The sequence below is a fragment of the Sus scrofa genome, chromosome 13 (genome assembly GCF_000003025.6).
Source record: "Sus scrofa isolate TJ Tabasco breed Duroc chromosome 13, Sscrofa11.1, whole genome shotgun sequence".
NCBI lineage: Eukaryota > Metazoa > Chordata > Mammalia > Artiodactyla > Suidae > Sus > Sus scrofa.
The window spans coordinates 112930930-112955185 of NC_010455.5; the positions used below are offsets into that span (position 1 = coordinate 112930930).

At 35.2% G+C, this 24256-nt stretch overlaps 1 protein-coding gene across 6 annotated transcripts in view; it reads left to right on the plus strand.

Annotated features, from left to right (window-relative positions):
- Window positions 1–24256, plus strand: part of NAALADL2 (N-acetylated alpha-linked acidic dipeptidase like 2) — a 1365504-nt gene that overhangs the window by 80819 nt on the left and 1260429 nt on the right. For all 6 annotated transcript variants that reach the window (XM_021071192.1, XM_021071188.1, XM_021071189.1 and 3 more), the window contains exon 2: window positions 9440–9502. The gene's annotated coding sequence lies outside the window, so the exon portion shown is untranslated. The remainder of the gene's footprint in view (window positions 1–9439; window positions 9503–24256) is intronic.

The window sequence follows — 24256 nt, forward strand, 5'->3', positions numbered from 1 at the left end:
TGAACTGGAAATAAGCAGATGGTGGTGGGAGGGGGTGTTTGGGCTGCCTGGGCCCTATAAGATTTGCTGGGGACTTAAGGAATTGTCAAATCATACTGTAGGCACAGACAAGGTAGGAAACTCTGTGAGTTGAATTAATGTCATAATAGTTGTAAATATGTAATGTCTTTAGATGAAATGAAAAAGTCAGTCTTCTAGAGAATTTGTCTGGCATCTTTGAAGATACTATTGGTCATTTATATAATTAAAACAACCCCCCTGAATGATACTAGCAACTACCGTTTGGGGGGCACCCACTATGGATCAGGCTCTTGTGAGCTGATCTCATCCTCATAACATCCCTGAAAAGCAGTCCCAATGGTTATCCTCATTTTATGTAAGAGGATTCTGAGTTCCATAAATTTTAAGCAAGTAATCAAAAAACTATCCAGTAAGTAATGGAGCTGAGATTTAAACAGGCTGATCTGATTCCACAGCCTAAATATGTGTATCTGCCATGACTGTAAGGAGGATTACCTGTAGCATTTGTTGAATATTTGACCTTTGGATGCTCTCTTTCAATTTCTATCCCTTTTGGCTTGTACTTCTCTGCATTTACCTCCAGCTCTTAGTTCATCATCCTCTTTGCCAGTGGTGACGTTTCCCAGACAGAGTGTAGGGCATATTGCCTATGCCAGGAGAATAGCATTTCTTCGCAGACACTGAATCATGGCCTTGACCTCATTAGCATTGGGAACCTGGAATACATGCTTTCAAATTCTAGTCTTCCTATTTAGTAGCCTTGTGACTTTGGACAAGCAATATAATCTCTATGGCACAGCTTCTTTATCATTGTATAATAAGAATAATAGTTGTACCCACATTATTACATAGAATTGCTTTGACTATTAAATAATTTAATAAATGTATAGCACTTGACATAATTGCCTGGCATATGATAATATTTATTAGCGGAGTTCCCGTCATGGTGCAGTGGTTAACGAATCCGACTAGGAACCATGAGGTTGTGGGTTCGATCCCTGCCCTTGCTCAGTGGGTTAACGATCTGGCGTTGCCGTGAGCTGTGGTGTAGGTTGCAGACGCGGCTTGGATCCCACGTTGCTGTGGCTCTGGCGTAGGCCGGTGGCTGCAGCTCCGATTCAACCCCTAGCCTGGGAACCTCCATATGCTGCGGGAGCAGCCCAAGAAATAGCTAAAAAGACCAAAAAAAAAAAAATTATTAGGTATTATTTGTCTTTTTTTTTTAGGGTCACACCTGCGGCATTTGGAGGTTCCCAGGTTAGGGGTCGAAGGAGAGGTACAGCCCCTGGCCTACATCACAGCCACGGCAATGCTGGATCCCTAACCCACTGAATGAGGCCAGGGATCGAACCTGCATCCTCACGAATGCTAACCACGATGGGAACTCCTATTAGCTATTATTTGTGATTATAATCATTGTCACTTTTCATAACTCATCTAAACAGAAACAATATTCAGGAAGTAACTTTTAGTATGTCAAATTTTCCCATAGCCATCTAGTGTTTAGCAATTGCATTTTGTAACTGAAATTTTTATTAGTGTTTTATCATTGAAATTAAGAGCCGTATTACAATTAGTATTTTCTGTTCAGAATTTTGAATGTGTCGTGATGTATTTCATAATGGAGGAAAGAGTGAAAAGAGGAAGTTATCAGGATGCTTCAGGTTAATTTTATTTCTTTAATAATTTTGTTCTGTTCTACTTATAATGTAGTGAAACATTTGGGTTTCTAGGAAATGCAGAGAATTGGGGGCACTTCTGAGTGATAGATTTTTATTTAAAAATGTTATTAAGCTTTAAATTGTCAAAAATTGATGTATGAACTGTTATGTCAAATTTATCTTTCTGAGTTGCCAAAGAAATTCAATGAAAAGAAGCTTAGGAAGAGTTTTTATCTAGTTGATAGGTTCTAAAGCATCCGTCCTAATGGAAGGAGGAATTTGCATGGATAATGTAGGACAAAGGTCAGTAAAAACATCCATCTTATTTTATTGAAGTTATATTCAAATATAAGTTCTTTTGATATTCTGAGATTTCAGGGTGTAGCTACAAAAATTCCACCTGGCCTCAGTCCCTTTCTTGCTTTATTTCATATTGAAAATTTAATGTACAACTTCTCAGGAATGAACTAGACAGGGGATTGTCAAGTTATGTTCCCCAGACCCCATTTGGCCCTCCAGCTGTTTTCATGAGTAAAGTTTTATTGGAATATACACAGCCATGCAAATTTGTTTACATATTGTCTATGGTTGCTCCACATTGCAACAGCAAACCTGAATAGTTGCCACAGAGAACATACATCTAGCAAAGTCAAAAATATTTGTAAATAATCTGGACCTTGACAGAAAAAAAGTTTACCAATCTTTGAAGTATACAGATCTAAATGCACACATGAGAGCTTATTTTAACCTAGTGTTTCATATTTTCTCTGCAGGGAAGATTACCTCTCCTCACTAGCTTTTCCTAAGAGCATCGATGGTATGGGTTACATATGGCTACTGCTTCACATATTAGTCTTTTTCCTTTTCATTTAGATTATAAACTCCCACTGCATGCTTACAATTATAGGAATAGCCTTATATAAAATACCCCAAACCTAGTAGGAAATGTGAGTATTAAAAAATATTGAATGGGAAAACTGATTCACCTCTTTCATGATCACCTTATTTTGTGAAACTCTTAACTAATTTGTTGAAACAATTGAAGTTAAGGATACTGCCTTATATATTATAGTTCACGAGACTTGAAAAAAAGACAAAATTATGGGTATTAAAGAGCATTAAAACAAGCTATCATGAAATCATCTAGCTTATTTCCATTAGTGTCATTAAAACTCTATTGGTATTTGAGTTTATCTGGCCCTGTGTTCATATGCATGGTGTGTTTCTCAACACTCTTCACCAATTTTCATTACATTTTCTTTCACTTTTACTCATTTAGTTCCAGTCTTTTTAGTCCTTTCCATGACATTCTGCATATTTTATGGATATTCCGGTTTTCTCAGCTTAGAGTCTAGAACTGGAATCAGTTCTGAAAAAATGCCCTGATGAGTGCCAGAGTGGTGGTGGGATTATTCTCTAACCTAGGTGATCTTGTGAAGAGGACTGTGCATCATCATTACCATTAGCAAATACAATCCATGTAAAGGCCACCTCCCTAAAGTCTCCTTTCTCTTTTTAAAGTAAATTGAATAAACATAGGGAATGGAATTTACTAAGAGCAGAATCCAGTGAGAGTTCTCTATAAGGATATTAGAATTTCCTGTAGTTCATTTGCAGGTAAGCAGTTTACCTGCTCTGGGGAGATGATGCTGATTATTTAAAAATCAGAGATGAAACAAGAAACCCCAAAGCAAAATGATTTATTTGCTTTTTGGTAAACTTGATTCTGTTGTGTAACCTTTGAAACATGGATTTTTATGAGTGATAGTATTAAAATTTATACTCCCTCTAGAGTCTGTTGTTAATCATTATTGCTCTGCCGGGCCTCAGGATTACCTGTCTGCATTGTAATACAACTTTCCTTAATATTTACAATTGAAATACCAATGGTTCTGAAGACATCTCATATATTTCTATGAATGAAATGGAATTCATGAGAAATAAGGGCTTGCCTCCAGAAATAAACTTCAGAATATTAAATTCCTCCTTAAAAATTTGTAGAATTTTTTTAAAACCAATGTTGATTTTGTGCTTCTAAAATAAAATATCCGATCATAATCGTTGTACTTCAATGATCTAAAAGATAGATGAATTCATTATCTAAGGATAATTGTAGTATAAATAAAACGGAGCAAACAATAGGTACTTCATTTATCATTTAGTTCAATGCATCTGACATTTATTAAGCCTCTACTTTGAAAGTTCCTGCAGAGATGATGTCAGGTACTTATCTTTGTAGGGGGAGGATTGAAGACAGACACCAGCATCTATAATATTTTAGAGAGTGCAGATCCATTACTATGACATTAGAAACTCTCATCTTTTGCAGAGAGAAAAAGAGAGGAGAAATGTAACTTGGAGCTCCAGATGAAGTTCAGGAATACATATTACATTTCTGGGACTCTTTCTTACTCTTATTAACTAGTAGTACCTGTCAGAAGTCTGTTAAGAGCATGGCTTGAGTGGAGGGAGCCATGCTAGGTCCTCTACAAAGCAGGAAGAGATAGGGAGATACAGATTTGACCCCGAACCAATGTCACCCATGAGATTTTCAGCTCTGCCAAGTTCTTAGTATTATAGAGAAGTCAGTCTTATTCATATGTCGCATAGAAAAAGAAGGTTGTGTATAGAGCTTGCCTAAATTTTGGAGTAGCAGGGACAAAGACTCTTTTTAGAGAAACTCTTCCACCTGAATCAAATTCATGTATTGAGTTCTGTTGTGATTCAAAGAGTAAAAGGCAGCATTGCTCTCAGGATCTCAGAGGACAGTGAGGGAAATAAAAATTTCTGTTGAGCTTTCCCAAACCACTGGAAAACTGGCTAGAGTGCCTGTTTCACACTCTGATCTATTCGGGGTGTGTGTGTGGGGGGGTGTTCTCAGAGTTTCTGCCCCCTTTTCCTTCTTGATCAAATCCACTTAATTTCAGCCTTTTACACTCACTTGGTCCTGCACCAAACTTTATTGCCAATTAGCTTTCACAAGAAATCCATCACATTAACCATACCATGCCAGTTGTAAGTTTACAAGTTAACTGAAGATTTGGTGGGTTGTGTGGGAAGAGATCACATCACAGAGCACTCCTCAAGCCCCCCTTCCTGTTTCCTCCTGTCCAGTCATTTCTGTTGGCTCCCAAAGCTAAGACTCCTAAAGCATAATGCTGTCTTCTTTATCTAGAAAATACCACCTGCCAAAGGTAGTCTAGTTTCCCCTCTTCCCACAAAAGTGCTGGTGATTTTTTATTTTTGAATAAATAATACAGGAATTGCAGATGAGATGGAGAGAGAAAGCAACAGAAAAGAATTTAAGAGAGTTTGGAAGTAACCAGACTTAAAGTGTCAAATTTTAATGTTGTGATTACAGTGTGTGCCACTTTACACCACCACAGTAGATCTTGGAACAAATTCCCTTTAATCTCATTCCAACTGTGTGCTTGACAGTAAAGCATCCATCCAAAGTATCCCTAGTATTCTCTGGGTCAGGAAATTACTGCTCTAGTAAAAGCGGATATTTTGCAACCAAAAATTATAGTATGGACATTTGATAATAAAACCTAATGTTTGCAAGAAATGCAAGCTATACATAGAATAAATTAAAATGAAATACAAAATTTTTGGGAAATGATGGGATTGTTGTGATTAGATATTAAAAACTCATTTTTTAATGATTGGCAGCAATTTTTAAAAAGAAAACATGTATGTATTTATATATATGTCATAGGAAAATGTTTTAACATTGAACATTGTGTATATAAAAATTAGTACTTCTGGAAAATATTTGGTAGCATCTGCTATTAAATTTCTTATGTCTATTACACATTACTCAATGTCTCTTAGTAAAAATAAGTACTACAAAGCCATTTTAAAAAAGCTAAGTCACTAGTTTGTAAGACATATTGAGATTTTTCACCTGTTGGTTTAGTTCATGAAGTATTTGAAGATGTAAACAATGAAAGACATTTTTGAGTTAAACTTAGGCTTAGGATATAGCTTTTTTTCTTGTTTAATATTGCTTGGGATGCTATGTAAAATCAAAGTGCCTTGATGTTTCCTGAATTTTACATAAAAATTTCAGAAGCAGCACAAATGAATTTAGCAGTTGAATGACATTGCCACAGAATCTGTTTCTACACTTTTGCTCTGCCATTCTCAAGATGTTAGCTGTGTCCTCAGGTTAATTTCCTCCATGCTCTCAAGATGACCAATGTGGTTACAGGCATCACATCCATATACAACCATGAAGAAAAAGCATTTTGTTAGGAGAGTGGAAAACTTGGCAAGGAGCCCCAAGAACACCTTCCCCCCGCCCCCATCTTGTTGTCTAGATAGATAACATGTTACCCTAAAATCAATCCCTGACAGAGGAAATGGGTTCACTATGACTGGCTGAGTTTGTCAGGTTTTTCTTAAACCTGGGCATAAGTCATCCTCCCAAAGTTGTTTGGGAAAAAAGATATACACTTAAGATGAATGAGGGTTCTGCCTAGCAAACAGGAAACAGTGATTTGGGTAGGAAGCTGGTAGTGTCTGTCGGAGAAACAGCATCAGGCTTTGAGCTAGTCATTCTAAACCCTAGCTGCACATTAGAATTACCTGGAGAGGTTGTTTATTTTGTTTTGTTTTTGTTTGTTTGGGTTTTTTTTTTCTTCCATTTTTTTCTCTTTTAGGGCTGCACCTGCAGCATATGGAATTTCCTAGGCTAGGAGTGGAATCAGAGCTGAACCTGAGGCCTATACCACAGCCACAGAAACACTGGATCCCCAGATCTGAGCCACATCTGCGACCTATTCTGCAGCTGGAGATGATGCCAGATCCTTAATCAACTGAGCAAGGCCACGATCCAACCCACATCCTAACGGACACTATGTTGGGTTAGTAACCTGCTGACTCACAATGGGCATTCTGCCAGAGAGCTTTTAAAAAAATATTTTGATTTAATTTTGCTGAGTGGCACATATTAGCGTTTTACAAAAATACTCCTGGTGCTTTTAATATATAGCCAAGTTTGAGAAACACTGTGCTAGGTAAACTGAGAATAGAATAAGGAGATAAAAACCTTCATGAGTTAGCACACACTTAGCTGCTCAACCAGTTTTCCATCTCTACTGAACAGTACCTAAAAATTAACCCTTGGCCAGCAGGGTAAGTTTACCAACACAAATTTTTTTTTTCTTTCATTTTTTTAAAGTTTTATTAAAGTATAGTTGATTTACAATATTGTGAAAATTTCTGCTGTTCAACAAAATAATTCAGTTATACATATACACATAACCATTCTTTTTCAGATTCTTTTCTCACATAGGTTATCACAGAATATTGAGTAGAGCTCCCTGTGCTACACAGCAGATTCTCATTGTTCATATATAATAGTGTGCATATGCCAGTCACAAACCCTCAGTCCATCCTTCCCCACTCCTGACTATCCCCTTTGGTAACCTTAAGTTTGTTTTTGAAGTCTGTGAGTCTGTTTTTGCTTTGTAAATAAGTTCATTTATATCATTTTTATTAGATTCCACATATAAGTGATATCATATGATATTTGTCTTTGTCTGACTTCACTTAATATGATAATCTCTAGGTCCATCTATGTTGCTGCAAATGAAATTATTTCATTCTCTCTTATGGCTGAATAATATTCCATTGCGTATATGTACTGCGTCTTATTTATCCATTCATCTGTCATTGGACATTTAGGTTGCTTCCATGTCTTGGCTATTGTAAATAGGATTGCAGTGAACATAGGAGTGCATGTATCTTTTTTTTTTTTATAAAGTCTGCTAAATTTTATTTATTTATTTTTATTATTTATTTATTTATCTTTGTCTTTTTAGGGCTGCATCCGCAGCATATGGAGGTTCCCAGTCTAAGGGTCGAATTGGAGCTGTAGCCAATGGCCTACACCACAGTCACAGCTACAGCAACGTGGGATCTGCACAGCAACGCCAGATCCTTAACCCACTGAGCGAGGGCAGGGATCAAACCGGCAACCTCATGGTTCCTAGACAGATTCGCTAACCACTGAGCCACAACGGAAACTCCTCATGTATCTTTTTGAATTATGTTTTTCTCAGGATATATGCCCAGGAGTGGGATTGCTGGATCGTGGGGTAGTTCTATTTTTAGTTTTTTGGGGAACCACCATACTGTTTTCCATAGTGCTTGTACCAATTTACATTCCCACAAACAGTGTAGGAGGGTTCCCTTTTCTCTACAGCCTTTCTAGCATTTATTATTTGTAGACTTTTTGATAATGGCCATTCTGACTGGACCAACACAAAATCTTAGACCGCAGTTAATTTGCCAGCTGGAAATGATAGTCATTGGATATTGTCTAAGAATGTATGATGTTAGGGTACTTGAATACCCAGACAACCTTCATAGCCAAGCAGAGATGGGCTTCTGTGTAAAGGCAGGAATATTAGTCCCACTTTTGTAATGAGAGAACTGAGTTGCAAAGAGGCTGTTAGTGGAAGACATAGAACTGGAGCACTGATAATAGTATCCTGACAACCAAGGTTTCCTTGTTCTACTTAGAGTTGCTTTGATTGTTCTTTTTGTCTTTGAGAAAAATGTCATTTGTTTTGGTCCAAGTAAAGCTTTGTAATTATAATAGCTACCATTTATTAACAACATATTATGAACCAGGAACTGTGGTAGGTGCTTTATTTCTGCCCTGACATTTATTTAATCATCACAGAAATCACATGCAATAAATAGTACTAACTGCTTTATAGAAAAGAAAATTGGAACTGAGAAAGATCGTTACTCTCTGAGGTCCTTTAATTAGTTATTTTCTCTGGGATCTAGAACCTGAACTCAAAATGCCATAAAATGCCAAAAATGCATGTTCTTTTCATTTTGCTATGCCAGAGATTTGATTTTGTGCAGCTTGCCAGTTCAGCAAATGCTTATGGGTTGACTAATTGGTGATAGATGCTGGGCTACCTCTGGATTAGATGGCACTTTCTTTGCACAGAACAGTTTACATTTTTTTTGTTTGTTTGTTTGTTTAGAAGTGGCTTTAGGCCAATTGCTTTGCAGTTGTATCAAGTATTTAACATAATGATCAAAGAACCATTGAATAAATAAATGAAGTGGAATTTTTAGACAGCTTAATTTGGAGTTGCTCAAATTTTAAAGACTAATGTAACTACCTTGACAAAAATGTCTTTTTCCAGAGGAACTTATTAAAATATAGGAAGTAAAGCCTTTTTGGATGTAGCTTATATTGCATTCCCTGATATTTGCAAACAGATATTGAGTTGCTGGAGAGTGTGTCTTGAGTTGTTCAGTCACACTCCATTTTACTGTTTTTAATAAAAACAATACTCAATAAGAGACGTAATTGGTCTGTGAGGCTGACATTTATTTAGATTCTTGCTTTAGAATGTTTTCTTGTAATTGAAAGATAAGAGGAAAATAAACTGAGCAATGACTATTAAGGACTGACTGGTTTAGTTTTTACAGAGGTAACATTTTCCAAATTACTGAGTTATGATATTGAAGATGAAGGGCAATCGCCTTGTTGGGGGGAAAGTGTTAGAATAGCCCTAATGCAGAATTTCATTAAAGCAACTGTCAGGATTCCTCTATTTTACCATCACCTCCCCTATAATGTAAGAAGCAACTGTCTTTTTTAGTGAGTGTACTGCTGAAGAGGCATTTACAAATAAATGAAAAATGTCACAATTGATTTCACTCCTTCCAGAGTACTGTGTGTCAGCTTTGTCACTGACTGTCTTTGTTACTTTCTGTTTTAGATCTCCCAGCTGGACATTGGAAATAGCTTTTGATGGTTTAGGGCCTCTTTCATTTGACCCCAGGTAAGCCCACTGTTGGTGACCTTTTATAAATATTTGTAAAACTGTTTGAACAATTAGAGAATATAACCCCCTCTACCCTCTTTCTCTCTGTAACTGCTGTTTTTGTCAAAAAGCATTTCAATGTCAATATCATTTACTTACATTTTGGGGCATTAGAATTAATCCATGCCTATGAAACATTGCAGAGTTATATGACTATAATTCACAGTCTCTTCTTTAATACAGTGGTTTGCTATTATCATGCTTAATGTAATAATAATTCTAGTAACAATATTACTTGTAAAGAAGGCATGTGGTTATGCTTTTCCTATATTTTGAGTAAGTGTCCAAATTTCTATCATTCTTTTTTTTATAAGATCTTAGAGATACATCTCTCATATAATTTATATATAACATTGTTGATACTCATTCGTTATTACCATCACATATTCCAGTCTGTTGGCACTACTGCTAACATGTTAAGAGTACTGAGTTACTCTGAGCCATATGTTATCTACACGATTATATGAATAGCTTATAACAGTGTATCACAGTGGTATTTGAATTCTAAGTTATTGTGGATTTGAAAAAAAAAAACAACTAATTAGAAATTGCTAGCAGTTATTTTTATTGTGGATATTAAAGTAAATCTTCATATAATTATACTTTAAGAGATTTTAATCAGTATAATTAGTTATATATTATGCTATCATTGAGATTATTTAGCTTTCTACTTGAAAGATAATGGAATGGCCCAATAAGCAATATTCTGTTTCTTTTAAAATACAGAAGTTGAAGCAATTCACTCATTCACACAATGGATATTTACTGACTGTGAGCTACTTTACACTGAGGAGATGATGGTGAAAAATATGTATCAATCTCAAGAGCTTACAGTCTAGTGGCAATCAGTTAAAAAAATAGGCAAGGACAGCATCACATCCTGAGTACAAACAACAGGAATAAGCATGGTGTACAAAATGTGAAATGAGGTGGGCTTCTAAGCCAGGCTAGGGATGAATGCTCAAGGAGGGATATGGTGGTGAAAGAGGGAAGAATATTTCATTTTGGTGTTGCAAAGTAGTATGATGTCTGAAGTATAAGAGGGAGTTTGAGATAGGGAGGTGTGTCTAAAGAATTCAGGAAGGGGAAGATCACTGAATGTCCTTCTGAACCATATCAAGAAATTGAGAAAAAAATTGTGAGCAGTGGCAGTTAAACTGGAAAGACTTCATCCAGTATTGAACATTATCTTCCAATCAGGCTGATTAAATTCTCCAGCTTCTTCTATCTTAAAACCAGAAAGGCAGGCCATTCTTCCTCCTTCACACCTACATAAATAGAATATATTTCCTAGAATATAATGTGTGTGTAAGCAATGACTTGGGCTAATGCACCTTATTGTCCCAGGATCTATTGCAGTACTTTGCACATAGCAGAGTCTAGATTCATAGTAAGGGGATGCCATCAAATTCAATATGAAATACAATTTTTAAAATAAATAATGTGTCAATATATAAGCAAAAAAAATATGTCAATAAATTCTCTTTAAAAACCTAAAAAGGGTTTGGGGAAAACTAAGAATAAGAAAAGAAAATTATTTTTAGCTAAGAAGAAATAACCAATATATCCAAGTTTTATTTATTTTAACTCTAAAAAAATATATAGACAAAATACATTATAAAAGATTTATTTTGTAATGGGAAAGAGATGAAATGATAACTATCATTAATCATATATTATAAGATAATGTATTAAGAAGATAAAGTTCACCTGTTTGATTAAAAAAAAAAACTAATGAGGAACCTTTAAAAAAATACAATGGTTTACAAATCTCAAAATTACTTTAATAGTGTATATTATTATAAAGTGTGGACACCATGGATTCAGTTATAAAAGTGTATTCTATGTTTCTTACCATTATAAAGTTCTCCATTCTAGAGACTTTGCTTTGACCAGCTTTTCTGGGCCTGTTCCTTTAGGATGTGCTCTCTTAGAGTTCCTGTTGTGGCTCAGCAGGTTAAGAACATGAATAGTATCCAGGATGCACGTTTGATTCCTGGCCTAGCTCAGTGAGTTAAGGACCCAGCATTGCTGTGAGCTGTGGTGTAGGTCACAGATGTAGCTCACCTCCTGTGTTGCTGTGGCTGTGGTGTAGGATGGCAGCTATGGCTCCAATTCGACCCCTAGCCTGGAAACTTCCATATGCTACAGGTATGGCCCTAAAAAAGAAAAAAAAAGATGTGCTGTCTTATGGTAACTTTGCCGTCAGAGTGTCCTTGAGACCAGTGGAGCATTCCTGTGAGTTATTTTTTTTTTTGAAGTGGCTACATATAATTATGGCAGAACTAAGTCACTCACCCAAGACTGCAGAGTAGGATATCAGCTCTCAGGTCTGTTTAGTGGCCTAAAGATAGACACAAACTGGCAGTTTCAATAAACCCAGCAATTTTGGTAGGTCATTTGAAATACTTTTTTTCCAAAATGAAAATAACTTTTAAATGATAAAACCTGTCTAGAATATTTAAGCAATAAATAAAATATGAACAAAGATGCCAAGTTGCATACAGAATCTCTCACCTGTTGTCCCATAGGGTAATAAATGTTCACATTTTGCAAAGTGAAGAAGAGGCAGTTCTCAAAGAAATGCTGCCTAACGTTTTGGGATAACGGACACTTCTCTGGCTTGCTTTTGGCTAAAGTACAGGTTAAAAATAGCCAAATTATGACATTCCCATGGTGGTGCAGCAGAAATGAGTCTGACTAGGAACCATGAGGTTGCAGGTTCAATCCCTGGCCTTGCTCAGTGGGTTAAGGATCTCGCGGCACTGTGAGGTGTGGTGTAGGTTGCAGATGCAGCTCAGGTCTGGTGTGGCTGTGGCTGTGGCTGTGGTGTAGGCCGGCACTGTAGCTCTGATTAGATCTCTAGCCTGGGAACTTCCATATGTCACAGGTGGGGCCCTAAAAAGAAGGAAATGAGAAAAAAAAAAATAGCCGAATTAAACAACGTCTAGTGAAAGGCAGAAACGAGAGTAGTAGGCCTGGGAAATTTCAGAAAGGATCAGGATATGACAGTCCCAAACAGGCCTCTTTAGCATCAGAGTGATTGTAAAAGCTAAATGAATTTAGTTTCTGCAGTACTTTATCTGCTTAAAAGCAGAGCCTCCCCAAAGATCTCAAAAGTCATCAAATCTTCTGCAAAGCAACTATAATCCTCTCACCTCCCCCAATTTGGTCATAAAACTGACATATCCCCCACCTATTCTTCCAAGATCACTTTTATCTATCCAAAATGTCACTTGCTTTTTCCATAAGTGCCCCTTCTCGCCTCTCCTTCCATAGAAAATTAGGTAGATAGACCCCAAATTCCAACCAACCCTTTTAAGTTATGCATCTACAAATGTTGTCTTGTGTATGCTCAATGCACATGTTAATGAATTTGTTTGTTTTCCTCTTGTTAATCTACTGCCAGTCTAATTTACAGGTCCCTAGCCAATGAACCTATAATGGGTAGAGGAAAAAAACTTTTTTCCTCCCTTACTGATTGACTGCCTAGGGTTCCCTAACACACAGTCACACTAAGTGCCAAGACTTCATCTCAGAAACATTTGGCTTAGAAACTAGCTTCCACACATCTCCAAGGTCAACACCTGACCTAAGGTTAACTCTTGGTATCTGATCTCAGTTTAGCAGCCACACATTCTAAACCTGATCCTGATGAAATAATACTAACGAGGAGATGAAAGTTGAACTGAACGGGTGTTCTAAATGTCCTCATAATCCTTCTAAAATATATTTTTAGCAAAAAACATGACCCTCTGTCTTTAACTGCAAATATGCATTTTTAATAATTAAAATGAGATACTTACTTTAGCATAAGAGTCCAAAGAAATCAGCCCTAGATCCTTGACTGATACACACACACATACACACATACACACACATATACATACATACCACCTTTAACAGCAAATAGGAATTTCTAATAAATAAGACAAAAAAGATTATTTTATTTATGATAACAAGAGCTCAAACAAATCAAAAACACCACTAACTCCTTTAAAATTTGGAGTAGGAAAGTGAATCAGAAGTTCACAAAATAGCCTTTCTTCTAGTAAGAGAAAGCAATTTAGAAGAAAGAAAGAAAGGCAGGCCTGCCAGTAGGATGTGTAAACAACTGTGAGTTGGACAACTGGCAGAGGACTAGCTCTGGCCGGGCCAGGTGGTGGGAACAGTATGAGGCACTGGCTGCCTTGTTTTGGGGTCACTTCCTGTGCTTCTTCCGTCTGTTGGTTTCCTTCTTTTGCTTCCACCTTCTGACTCAGACAGCACCTGTTCTGTACCATTACCTTGGCAGGCAGCTTTAATGTCCATTTGAACAAATTCTTTGTGCCAAATTCTCTTCTTAAGTTACCAAAGGCAATTGTGAAAAAAAAAAACTTGCAGAGCAAGTGAAACAAAAACAGTTTTCTATGAAAGCTAAGTAGTCAAGTATACTGCTAGGAAGAAACAAAAACAGTTTTCTATGAAAGCTAAGTAGTCAAGTATAATCCTAGGAAGAACGCATGTGAATTTTACACTCAGCATCTGAACCTGGCTTGCTGACCAAAACCTTTGTTTTTAATTGTCTGAACAAAGGTGTGTAAATCTCCTCTATTCTGTTACTGTTTATTGAATGTCTGTTCTTGCTAACATACCCAATTTGACTTCTCTTTTTCTTTAATGTAGCTCTGCAAATATCCAGGGACTGAGACAAAAGCAGTTGTTTTGCATTAAGACATAGCCTTTCTTGAGCAATACAGTGTGCTTTATGCCAGCCTGTTGCCTGGAGACCAGGGGCTTTACACATGGGTTTTCTTAATGATAGGTATTTTGAAATTTTCTATAGAAAAGTTGATAGAATTTTTTCTTTGTAGCAGCAGCCCATTTATATACCTTTTAGTTTATAGAGATGGAAGGGGAGAATTAAAGCATCCTTCATAAGTGGAATATAGAAGTTCCTGTTGTGGCTCAGCAGCTTGTAAACTTGACTAGTATCCATGAGGATATCGGTTTGATCCCTGGCCTCTTTCAGTGGGTTAATGATCCAGTGTTGATATAAGCTGTAGTGTGGGTTGCAGACACAGCTTGGATCTGGTGTTGCTCTGGCTGTGGTGTAGGCCAGCAGCTGTGGCTCTGATTTGAGCCCTAGCCTGGGAAGTTCCATATGCCAAGAGTGTGGCCTTAAAAAGCGTAAAAAAAAGGGGAGGGGGAATACACTTTTGGCAGGAGGATACATAGTAGTGTTTCTACTCTAAGTAAGATTTTGCACTCAGGAGAACCAAAGTTTTTCTCTTGTTTCTTTCTCTTACCATATCACTCTACTTCTTTTTTTTAAAGTAGTAGATTTTATTTTATATTTTCATTTTTTATTTTATTTATTTATTTTTGGGCCATGATGTACAGCAGCTTGATGTGGAATCTCCCTCCCAGACCAGAGAGTGAACCCAGGTCGAAGCAGTGAAAGCACCAAGTACCAACAACTAGACCACTAGGGAACTCCTCATATTACTCTTCTTTAACTCCCAATTTTTACTGGATGTTTAATCCTAAAAATATTAATACTTGGGTAACATGAATGTAAAAGAAAACTTTTCAGAAGTTTTTTCCTCTCAATAGCAATTATGCCATAATCCACATTCCATTTAATTTTAAATCCACTTAATTTTAATTGAGAATGAAGTGAGACACCTATTATGAAGAGAATTTAGTGGTGAATTCTGGTAACAGATTATTTTTGATCACCATATATCTGAATCATCTTTTGTAAAAATATTATATGCTGATTTTTTTTAATTAGAAAATTAAAATGTGTGACAATATGGCTAAGCAGATTCTGGTCAGAAAGATGAAAGACAATGGTTAAGTAACATAAAAGTTATTAGCCAAGGGATTTGTTGTTGTAAAAGTACAATATGTTTATTTAGTACATTTACAGTTTATTAATCAATCAGCCACTCATCATATCATGGGTACATGACATGTATGTAAAAATGCACTGAGTGCTATAAAATACATATTTTTAAACAATCAAAAAGCATTGGTGGGTTCCATTTATGATTTTAATTATTAAAGAATATGGAGGAGTTCAGTATGTTTCCTACTATGGAACTGTTTGCAATGATAGGAAAACAAAATAAGCAGTGAACGTATAATACAGAAATAGAGAATAGGAACGTATTTAAATAGATGCTATTTATAGGGTGAAAATATTTGTGAGACTCATTAGAAAAGGGTTAAATCTATGTGCTGTAGAATTTTCAGAGGTGGTCTTTAGAGGCAGTATGGTTTGAGCTGGACTGTGAGAGACAGAATTTAGGTAGATGAAAGAAGTACGTGGAAAACTTTTCTTGTGGGTGGGGATGGGGGTGACAAAGTAGCATGAACCATAAATGCAGTGTTTTAACGGTTAATGTCAGGGACAATGGCAGTGTGGAAGGAGGTGTTAGAATGGCACAGAGGATGTATTCTGGGGAGTTATTGGATGTGAACAGAAGAAAGCAGAGTCAGGGTCTTCAAAGCCAGGCACAGCATGTTACGCAGAGGCAAAGGACTACTGTACATCTTTGAGCTGAGGTCGCCCTTGCAAAGATAGGGTCTTCTGTGAAATGAACCTAAGGCAGGATTAGAGGCAGGATGGTTGGTGAGAAGGAGTTGTGGACAAGAAGATTAGGCTGAATTAGGGTGTCGATTGGGGCGTGAATGAAGAAATACAGTGTAAGTAATTTTATTGATATTTACGTCTTATTTACAAATATAGTACAACAATTAACACGTTCCAGAGACAGTAATTAGCAATCAGATTAAATTACTTTGATTACCTCTTTTACATTTAATGAAAAACATTTGAAGAAAGCTACTTTCTAAGGTGTTTTACAGTCTACCCTCTATATAGTTTATCTTTTATCTGATCCTTCGTTCTTTCTTTTTACTTCCTTCACCCTTTTTTTTTTCCTGTCCTCTCTTTCCCACTTTCCTTTTTTAAAGAACACAAATTTAGTGTGCTTTTTATTAAGTTATTCAAATAAACTAATCATCATTTTGTATAAGTATTATCTAAATATAGCTTAAATATTATATAGGCTTAAAATTTTAAAGTAGCAAACTTCTAGCATTTTTTCCTTGCCTGCTCCTGAGAGAAAACTATTTTTAACCATTCTGTTTTTTCTTCTGATAGCTCTATGCATATATAGTTATTTCTCGATTTATAACTAGTTGGTACTATTTATTGACTTCTTGCTTTGTTGGTTAGGAATTAATTTTTCTAAGATCTCACACTCGGCTGTACAAAATGTCCTTCCTTTAAAAAAATTACAAAGTTACATCACAATTGTTCATGGAATTGCTTTTACATATGTAGTAATAAGTGAATATCATTTACTACTGAACCAGGACATGTAATTTTTCCTTCCTGTCTCAGATATTTTTAAACATTAACATTTTCCTTTTTTGTTTGCTTATTTTCTGTATATCTTTTGCTATTTGTTCCCAAATGTTCTATAAAAGATCTGTTAAATGACTATTAATAATAATATTTTTAAATGAGGTTTTTTTGTTTGGTTTCATTTTTTTTGTTGTTGTTCTCAGAAAAGTGTGGCTTTTAATGGCTTCATTATTATAAGACAGAGACCCAAGTAATGAACAATGAACTCATTCCTCATCTTAGGATATGAGAAGAACCAAGGAGCTTAAAATAAACCAGGGAGTGTTCTTCTGACGTTCAACAAAATAAACACTTGAGCTTGATTGGGAGAGAGAGAAAGGTTGGGAATTAAGAAGGGAACAGATTCAGATAAAACTCATAAAATAATCTGTTGGCTACATTAAATGTTTTTGGTTCTGACCTAGAGATATTCCTTTTGTATCCCTTCATCCTCCTGCATCAGTTGTAACTCCTGTTTCTAGAACTGGTACAACAGTTATTCTGAGATGTTTCCTGCTTTTTGTATTAAGATCCTGTGTTAGCTGCATCTAATTTCCGCCTCCAATGGCTTTCTAAGAAAGGGTGCTCGGAGAAGTCTTTTTGTCTCCTACAAACTTGATATGTCTTTATTGTAAATTGGTGCTTAATTGATAGTTTGGGTGAGCATAGGCCACTTCCTCTGAGAAGTCTGACACCTCTATTTTCTTGTAGTATTTCTGTTGAGAAGTCAGAGGCCATTCTAATGATCTGTCCTTTTCTTAGGATATATTGTAATCTCTTTATTGGGCATCTGTGCATCTTTTCAAATTGAATTTTTGGTTTGGTAATTTTCTTGTTATTACTCTATTACTATGTTTTTATTTGCTCTTTATTTTGGCAACTGTTATTGAAAAAAATACTGGCTATCCTAGATTAATTTTCTGTTTTCTTTTTTCCCGTTACTTTTCATTTCTTTTTTCCTTTTTTTCCTTGATTTTATCTTTTATTATTATTTCCCTAATTTTTAGGAACGCTTATTCTGTGATAGTTCCTATTTTATAGTATCCTGTTCTTGTTTTATGGTACACTATGCTAATTGTATTTTGTTACAGTATTTCTCACTCTGCAGTCTGTTTCCTCCTGTTTCTCTCTCTCTCTCTGTTTTTCGTTTTGTTTTCATTTTTGTTTTTTTGTGCTGTTTGTGTGTTTGAGGCATTCCTTACATATCTAATAATCCTTAGGTGTCTATTTTAAGAATAAACGCTAAAAGCTGATAACTATATGCTTAGGTAGCATTTGGCTTCTGGTGATCTTCATTAGAGAGTGATGATGAGCAACACTTTTTATTTTCAGTACCTGATTTTACATATATATATATATACATATATATATATATACACATTTTTATATATGTAATAAGTTTTACAACAACCCAGAAAAGTAGATATTTCTCCCATTTTAGTGTTGAAGAAACAGTTAAATGGGGTGAAGTTATTTTCTAAGGTTATATCATGTCTCATTAGGTCTTTGTGAATCAAAATCTAGCACTCCTTCTAAGATATCATATCTAATTTTATTTTTTCCCTCTAGAGATACATTTCTTTCTTCTTCTTCTTCTTTTTTTTTTTTTTTTTTTTTTTTTTGTCTTTTTAGGGCCGCACCCACAGCATATGGATGTTCCCAGGCTAGGGGTCGTATCAGAGTTACAGTTGCCGGCCTACACAACAGCCACAGCAAATCCAGATCCCTAACCCACTGAGCGAGCCCAGGGGTCGACCCCACAACCTCATGGTTCCTAGTTGGATTCGTTTCCACCGTGCCACAACGGGAATTCCTAGAGCTACATTTCTGAGTCAAGTGGTGTTACAGTAAAATTTTGTGAAAATAATCATAGCTCTTTAAAATGCAGATTAAAGGTAACTTAAGTGTAAATACATTTTGAAATGCCTTCTTGAAGCTTTTCAGTTTATAGCATTTAAACTGAATGTTGGACTAGTAAACTACAAAAGAATTAAAATATTTCCCCAGTTTGTACTTCACTGATGTCACCTTATTCTTGAAACATAAATCTAGAAATGGAAAAGGAATCACCTTCACAAACTGCATAATTGAATAAAAACATGACCAATATTTTAAGAAAAGAATTTGGTAATATATATCAATAGCCTTTAAAAAGTTGATACCTCTGACCTAAACAACTCATTTTAGAAATCTCTCTTACAGGAGGAAAGCAGAGGTGTAAATAAAGTTATAGGTAAATCTTCAAAATTATGATGCTCACTATTATGTATGCAAACTTAAAATTTTAAACAGATGGTCCTGCTGTGATGCAAAGGATTAAGAATCTGACTATGATTGCTTGGGTCACTATGGAGGTGCAGGTTTGATTCTAGGCCTGGCATAGTGTGTTAAAAGGATTTGGCAGATTCAATCCCTGACCCAGAAACTTCCACATGCCTGGTATACAACCATTTAAAAAAAAAGAAAAAAAGGAAAAGAAACAACTGAAATTCGTATGATGGCAGGACTTTTAAATAAATTATGGTAAAGCCATATGGTGGAGTATTATGAAGACCTTAAACATGCTTGTTTGTTTGTTTAAAATTGGAGTATAATTGGCTTAACAATGTTAAATAAATGTATTTTTTAAAAGGGATTTAAAATATGGAAATAGCTGGTATGTTAAGTGTAAAAACAGAGTGCCAAATTGTACTGACAGTGCTGTGCAAAGTAGGTTAAATCCATGTACATTTGCAAAGAAAAAAGACTGGAAGAAAATATACCAAATTGCAAAATGTATTTGTCTCTAGTTTCTGGCATTATAGGCAATTTAAATTTTCTCATTGATACTATTCTCTAATTTCCAAATTTCTTAAAATAATTATGTATTACTTCAGTAATAAAAATATGTAGTCTTTAAAAATGCTTAAAGGGAAACAGAAAAACTTAGTCGCTTTGCTATTGAGAGTAAGTGAAGCTAAGGGTTTGTTGTTTCTTCCCTGCCATCATGTAACAATTGGGGGTCACTACTAATAGGACAGAGATGGGCTCTTTACCGCCTAGGCTGTTATTAAAAATTTCCTGATAAAAAGCTGCTAATTCCTATTATCTTTATTGCCCCATTTCTTCTGTTTCCTAACTCCATTATCCCATATCTTATACCTTAAACCCTTATCATTGGATTGTCGTAAATATGGTTTATTTAAATCACTAATGTACACTTTAAATTGTGCAGTTTTATTTACAGTGCAACCCTAAATAGGATACATACACAAATTGAAATTTGTTTCTGAAATATTTCATAAAAATCTGTGAAACCTTTCCTGGTGACAAAAGTTATATATGAAAAAAGTTAAAGGTGTATAACTGGAGTTTATGAATAAAAACTAAGGGGAAAAATCACCCTGATTTCCTGTAATTAATCCTAGTCTAGCTTTGAGACATTTTTCTAGGTAAACAGTCATTTTATGTAATTTATTTACTAATTGTGGTGGTTTTAAACACCTGGGCTCTCTTTGCACTGTCTATCAAAACCTTTAGAAAATAAGAATCAATGTATGCATGATGTTGAAATGGAGTGAAATGGGTGAGATATAAATATTACAGTCATCCCTCAGTATCCTCGGGATCCAGGACCCCTTGAAGATTCCAAAATTCGCAGATGCTGATGTCCTTTATATAAAATGGCACAGTACCTTTGCTCTCCTTATCTGTGGGCATCTTACAGATATGGAGGGCTGACTGATACTTATACTTTTGTGAACTTCAGCTTTACTGAATTCTAGAATAGAAATTATGTAAGTGGCATTGCCAGTTCTTTGGATACAATTTTAATGACCAAAATTTTTAAATGAATATTTTAAAACATGTATTTTTAAATTTAAAGCACAGATAATTTGGACAGATTAAATAATTAATTCTTGTAAGGGTGGGCAATAAATTCTGTGTTCTTGTGTATTTTTTCTTGTAATCACTGTACACACATTTATTAAGTGTCCAAGTGCTAAAACCTTGCTCACACTATTAAAAATAAAATTATAAAACACACTGGCTGGTATTTTGTATGAATATAGTGAAATTTTGACAAATTGCTACTATTTAACAGCAATGTAAAAATAATGCTTAAGGTCAGAGGCAAGAAACATCTTTAGCACAAATTCATTTATGAAATATGGCAAATTAAATGACACAGATTTTTCTAATTTTGACATCTTCACCAGCAGATTAAAGAATCTTATGTTTGGTCTAACTGAATTCATAATTATCATATTTGTTAGTTTCAATTTTGGATGGATGCTTTTAACTTCACTATTTTAGATTTGACTTTGACAACTCTGCATTTTCTCCCACTGAAATGAGGCTGACGGGTAAGTGGCCTCTCTGCCTAGGGGTATGGCTTTCTTAATTACAGCTTCCCATCTGCCTCAGAATTGTCACACACGTTGGTTCCTCCTGTCCCCAAATTCCACATGTGACTGTGTTTTCCATTTAGCAGTCTTCTCAAAATTCTGATCCTACCTCCTCAGAATAGTTTGTTTACATTGTCAAAGGGAAAAAAAAAAAAAAAAGTTTTCTAGTAGTATTATCCTGCCACACAGTTTAAAGAAAGAATTAAATTACAGCCATTGACTTATTTTCTGTTGGTTAAAAAACTTCTCCTTTGTTAGTTAGACAGTTTTTCTTTTTTTCTAAACATATATGAAGAAGAAGGATAATTTAAGTTAAAATATAGTTTATGTAAAGAAAACAATTGAAACGCTGAAAGTCTTTTGGGCCAGGGATCTCTGTTAACCAGGATAAAGGTTAAGCTAAGTCTTTAATTGTGAGGTGTAAGGAGTATTTACAGTGGCTTACAATGTGTTCCAGTGAGTGTTTTGTTCAAAAGCGAAATTTTGCTTTGTTATCCCTCTTTCTGATGCAGACATTCACTTTTTTTCCCCTTAAACAGTCAGAGAATCCAATATACACTTTACAGCAACTTAAAAAATAAACAAAATGAAAGTTGTTTAATTCTATTTTAATCCATGAGGCATCTTATCATTATTTTTAGCTTCTCCTATATACAGTGTACACTGGAGGTTAACTCAGGTGACTAGTAAATGAATAAGTAAAAAATGCGAGCCTAATTTTTAATTTCAGTCTCTGCTCTTTGTACTATAAAATATCAGTTTCTTGTTTATAATTACTAACTTCATTTTTCTGAATGACAGAAAAGTTTTTCTGAATGGCTTAAAAGTTTTAGATTAATAGAAAAATAGATGAAAATTCCTCTAGTGGAATCAGGTACTAGTTTTTACTAAAAATCATTAATGCATGGAGCTGTTAGCAGTGGATAATTCCTTATAATTGTTCTGTGATATGCAATCCCCTAGTGTTTCCACAAGCTTTAATTTTGGCACATGTGGGGATGGAGTGGGTATCTACCACACATATGTTACAGATGATGAAACTGTTGTGTTTTACTGAAGGTGATGCTTTTAGTAAATAGCGGGATGTTGTATCTCCAAGTACAGGTTTTGCATGAATTAACTACATTCTATTTTATTCAGCACTTACTGAGTAAGTATTAGAGTTAATGTTAGAAGTACAAAAATAAACAAGGTAAGTTCCCTGCCTTTATAGATTTTAAAACTTGGGTGTGTTTGTGTGGGGGGATACAAAATTGCATTAAATGACCACAGCAGACAGTGGTGGGGCATGCCAAGTGTTATAATAATTGGAAACCTAAGTCAAGTGTAATGTATAAGAAAATGAAACAAATCTAGATTATTTATTTGGTCAGTGAAGCTTCTAAAAGGTGTAATGGTTTATGGGGAAGAAAACTGGAAGTGGCTATAGTTTTCGTAGACTAAAGTTATGGAAAGCTGCACTTTTGTTCTTCAAGGGATTATGGATGTAATGAGTACACCCTGCAATGTGCCAAAATTTATGATAACAGAAAATAATTAAACAGGATAATATAACTGCCTATTGATGCTTAATGGAAATACTTAGGCATTCATTAAGTTTAGAAAATAGAAAACGTAGTTCTGTGTCTTAATTCATTCTACTTATGTTTAGGTGGGAATTGGGTTTAACGAGTTTTAATAATATCCTTGAATTGGATGTATTTATCTTTATCTAGGACACCTAGCTCCATACTCCTTTAAGTAGCACATTAAAAAAAAAAAAAGATAAATTCTTCCTTTGCTTTCATCTGTTCCTGAAAAATTTGAGTATATCCTCTTTGGTTTTTTCCCATTTCTTTTGATTAAGTCAGGAAACTTGCAGTCTGGGCTTTCCAAGTATATTCTTTTCAGTATTGGGTGATTTTTTTGTTTTACATTTGAAGGTGTTTCCCTCAGATGAATGTTAGGGACTTCTCTGTCCTTAAAAGCAATGAGAATTGTTTGGTAAATATGTTCATCTTAATTTAAAAAATAATGTTCTCTATGCTATGTTTTTACATGCAAAGTAGAAATCTCCGTGCCTTAACATAATATGAACTGACATAGTTGATGAAATTTTAAAATTGATGTAACCATCACATTATATTTTACTAATATCTTTTTTTTTTCTTCTGTCTTTGTAAGGGCTGCACCTGTGGCATATGGAGGTTTCCAGGCTAAGGGTCCAGTTGGAGTTGTAGCCACCAGCCTAAGGCACAGCCACAGCAATGTTGAATCTGAGTCCCTTCTGTGACCTACACCACAGCTCAGGGCGATGCCTGATCCTTAACCCACTGAGTGAGGCCAAGGATTGAACCTGTGTCCTCATGGATACTAGTCAGATTCCTTTTTGCTGAGCCATGGCAGGAACTCCTATTTTACTAACATCTTTAAAAATATTTATATCTCCTCTAGAAAAGAAAAATCACCTATTTTTTGGCCACTTGTTATGTTTATTTAGCCTTTCTATTATAAATAAAAAGTTATACCTTTCCTGCTTTTCTCTTTAAGTTAATATATTGTGAATATCTTTAAATGTTATTAAATATTCTCCTACAACATAATTTAGGCTGCAATTTAATACATGTACTGTGGAAAAAATTGTACCATGATTATTTTATTTAATATATTGTTGAACATTGAAGCTTTCCTTCCTTTCGTCCTTCCACCCTTTTTTCTTCTTTTCCTCCCTCCCTCCTTTCCTGCCTTCCTTCTTCCTTTCTCTCTACCTTTTAATTAAAATACAACAAAACTTCTTTTCAGCAGCCCTGTGGGAACATTACTTATTATTCAATTAGAATAACTCCTTAGACGTTAAGAAATCAAAGTATATGTACATTTTTAAGGGTGTTTATTGTTTCATTTTTCTCAAAAAAGGTTATAGTAGTATATATGCCTATACTCCAG